This window comes from Aythya fuligula, chromosome W (genome assembly GCF_009819795.1).
Source record: "Aythya fuligula isolate bAytFul2 chromosome W, bAytFul2.pri, whole genome shotgun sequence".
Taxonomy (NCBI): domain Eukaryota; kingdom Metazoa; phylum Chordata; class Aves; order Anseriformes; family Anatidae; genus Aythya; species Aythya fuligula.
Window position 1 is genome coordinate 14,875,962 of NC_045594.1, and position 3,937 is coordinate 14,879,898.

Consider the following 3,937-nt stretch of genomic DNA (forward strand, 5'->3'; position numbering starts at 1 on the left):
AAACAACTTTGAATGTAACAACAACAGCAAACACACAGAAACCTCCATGTCTTAATGGCTGGAGAACAAGAGAACCAGCTGGAGAACAAACAACCAGAGACTGCATAGAGTCTCCTGAATCACCCTTCTTTGTTCCATCTATACTCTTTTACATTCCTGATGGCCTCATCCTTAAGAGTCTAATGTTATCTCAACCATGGGGCTTTCCAACCCCCATGGCCACATTCCCAAATCTCCTCCTTCTTTATTAATATCAACCATTTTCTCGACACGAATTACCACTCCATATATAACACAGGTATTCCTCACCAAAGGGTGAAGGTGCAGAACTTACCAAAAAGGTGTCCCTGTCTTGGTGGAGGAGAAGGAGCACAGCCTATCGACTGCCTCTTCTAGGTTTCAAATTTCTTCTTTCTCCCTCATGCTCTTCTTTTTTTCTAACACTAACTTTTAACACTGTTATAAATGAAGTCTCAAGTCAATCTGAATTTTGTAATATTTATAAAACAAATATTTCTAAAAGGTATAAAAGCTATAAAAGGTATAAAAGGCAAGTAAACAGCGCTGGGTGTGCGGGGAGTCTACGCTCCACCAACATGCACACACACACATCAAACTTTCTAAATACATGTATACAGAACATTGCTTTATATAATAACCTGAGTATGCCTATACATACATACAATCAGGATAGGTAACAAACAATCCTTTAAGTTCTGTAACTTAACAGTCTCCATTTTCCTGATTACAAACAACAGCCTCCATTTTCCATAATTCCAGGGTTAGTCGTGTGAACAATATGTCTCACTTTAAGTTGGCCCATGGCGTTGCAGTCAGATCAGTAAAGGAGCCCACAGCTCCCTCACTATCTGGAAAACCACATGCTTCTGACTGTGGTCCCACATGGTTCTTTAAGGCCTCAGAGACTGCTCGCCAGGTGCCGAGCAATCCCACTGCAAACTTGGCATTTTTAGTTGCAGAGTCCCACACCCTGACCTCAGTTTGGTCCCATACTTCAGGCTCATAAACTGTCCGATTGTTAATAAGGAGAATAAGCTGTAAAGTTACCAGGACAGTCTTTGTTCCTAAGGACGTATGATTCCCCATAATGTGCAACTGCTTACCATTGAGAGGCAGTTGTGTGCACGGGTCTGCTTCTCTCAGCTCAAGCTTCTCTCCAGCTCCAGTGCGCCTATTTCCAGCGATGAGCTTCTCTGAGCAGTTTGCTGAGTTTGGCCGAACCTATCTTCATGATGTGAGAAACACTCCGTAGCCAATAACTTAGGCTCAGGCGAGGATCTCAGTGAAGTAGTAATTTATTCGCGATTGCAATGGCGGGCACCCCACAAGCAGGAGAGAGCGCATCTACTAGTTCCAAAACACAGTTTATATACCTTTTGATGGCAGGACCCTCCCCTGTTTCCCCACTGAGTGGGTAATCCAGGTTCACAATCTATCTGATGCTTCACAAACAATGCATGGCCTTCAGTTGCCGGCCTGTTAAATTTCAAATTTCTTTTGACATTTTTACTGCTTGAAGTGGTAATGTTTCTTCACTTATCTGACTTGACTTGACACTGTGATTTTCACCTAATTGTCCTAAGGAGTCTGATTGTCTGCATTTTACAAGGTCGCCTGCTAAACTTTCTTATCACTGTAAGCATATCTCAGTACCACATTCCCTCCTTCTAAACAATGTAACTCTGCAAAAACAACATTTCTATTCCCACAATTCCCCCCTTTTCTTTTTTTTAATAAACTGTTGATTTTTGCAAAAACTCTTTTTATTTTTATTTATTTATTTATTTTAAGTGTAATTTGGGAAATATCTACCTCTTCTTCACTTTCTTTGCTCTCCATTTCCTCTAATATCATCAGTTTATCTGAGTAGGGTGGTGGATCTATGGTCATTTGTTTCAGTAATGCGGTTTCAATTAACCGCTGGACAAGTCCCCTTACACAGGGCATAATGCAACAGCCAATAGCTGTCAAAACTCCTGCTACTACAATCAAGGATGTAAATATGGACATAATATCCCTTTCCATTTACCAAACCAAGATTTCAACCATCCTGTGATGGAAGCGTCTGCTCCCGAATTTTCTGCCAATTCATTGGCAAGGGTGGTAAGCCCTTGCAATGCTCTTGTTACTGTGCCATCCGGGGCAGTATTGTTAGGGATAAAAGTACAACAACGGTTGCCCAGCATCACGCATACACCACCCTTTCTCCATGAACATCATATCTAATGCTATCCTGCTTTCCCAAGCCATTTTGCTGGTGGCATCTAGTTGTTCGGCAATTCCTCTCATCGCATCCCTTGTATAATTTATGACTCTCTGCTGATTAGAATAAATATAATTAATCCAATCCATATTCTTATTGATCGTTACCCACCAGAACAGTGACTCAAACCCTGCAGCAATTTGATTCCTGTCTTTCTGTTCATCGGAAACTCCTCTAGGCACCCCAATAGAATCTACGTATACTCTGTCATCGAATGATACTCCTAAGCTTCTTTAACTTCTTCTGGGTATTTGTGATGTTTCTCTTTCAAATGCCAGGGTGAAGGGTATAGCTAAACGAACAAGCGCACAAGTGCCTCTCCAATTATATGGTAGGGTGGACCGTAAGATCTTCCCTCCACTGTACCACCAGAGATCTGCCCTGGGGATCTCAAGTCTTGAGCAGTTTCCCATCAAATCCTTGGTAGCACAAGGCAAATTCTCCCAGATGCCAGGTAGCACTCACACCCTGCCGTGAGAGGCAAGCTGTATGGTTACCTATAGCTGTAGAGAATGCAGGGGGAACCCTGATATTGTTATCATGCAAGAAACAGCAAAGAGAGACTTACAGGCCTTGTTTCCCCAGGCAGTCTTTTCTTGGTACAATGCAATCATACATCGCATCCCTTGGGAGTCTTTGGTCCACCCCCATGGGAAGGGCACTATCTGGGCAATCGGTCATCCCGAGGCAAAAGCATAGCAGTAGCTACGGTTGAGACTCTGGACAGTATATTTGACCCATTCTATCCAGGCATTCACATCCCCATACCCTGTTTGAATCTCAAATGTTTGAACTGCCACATTTCAGAGGGCCTCCTGTTTTCTCTCCTGTTTTCTCCTTGAGTTTCTCCCTTTCTCTGATGGCAATAGAGGATTGTTTCCATACAGCTATTCTCAATCTGGCTGTTGGGTCTCAACCAGTTATTTGTTCTTTCTGCTCAATTGTCATTGGGCATTTAAATCTCCACAAGCTAACATCTCACAAGCATCAAACGTGACAGCTTGTGGTACGTAACCCTCTGTCACAGTCACCCATATTTTGATGGGGTATCCCGTTTTTGCTATTATCTGGTCATGCCTTTTCCAAGTTACCAATTGAACAAGGCCTTCTCTGAGGCCTAGAATCACTAAAAACAAAATTAGTAATCGATTTTTCCCTGTCATTATTTTTAAACCTTAGGTTTCCAAATAATTATCGATACAAAAATAAGATGTACACTACTACTATAACAACCCCCCCCTCGGGAGCACTGCAGTTCTGTCCTTTCTCTCAATCACAAGTCACACTCGTTAGTTACCTGTGAAAATAAAGAGTTAGTTTACAATTGTAAGCTCTTATCCTGCTCAGAGTCCACTATGAGATTTTTCTCTTCAATTTCAACTTCCAACAAGTCTTTTGTAGGAACAGCTTCCCAGGTACTAGCGTCGACAGATGCCTTCACTGGAGTATAGTGAGTCCAACCTTTTTCCGCAGTTCTTACGGCTGTTTCAGTGGTCAGTAATTGTCCTTCCCATTTAGGCCGGAGTTGACTCTTTCCAGGTCCAAATCAGGACCCCGTTTCCTGGGTGATGGTGGTGAATGGGGAATTCCAAAGGTGGGGTTTGAGCCAACAACCCACAGGTCCTGAGAGATGACAAAGAAGAGGACAACCCC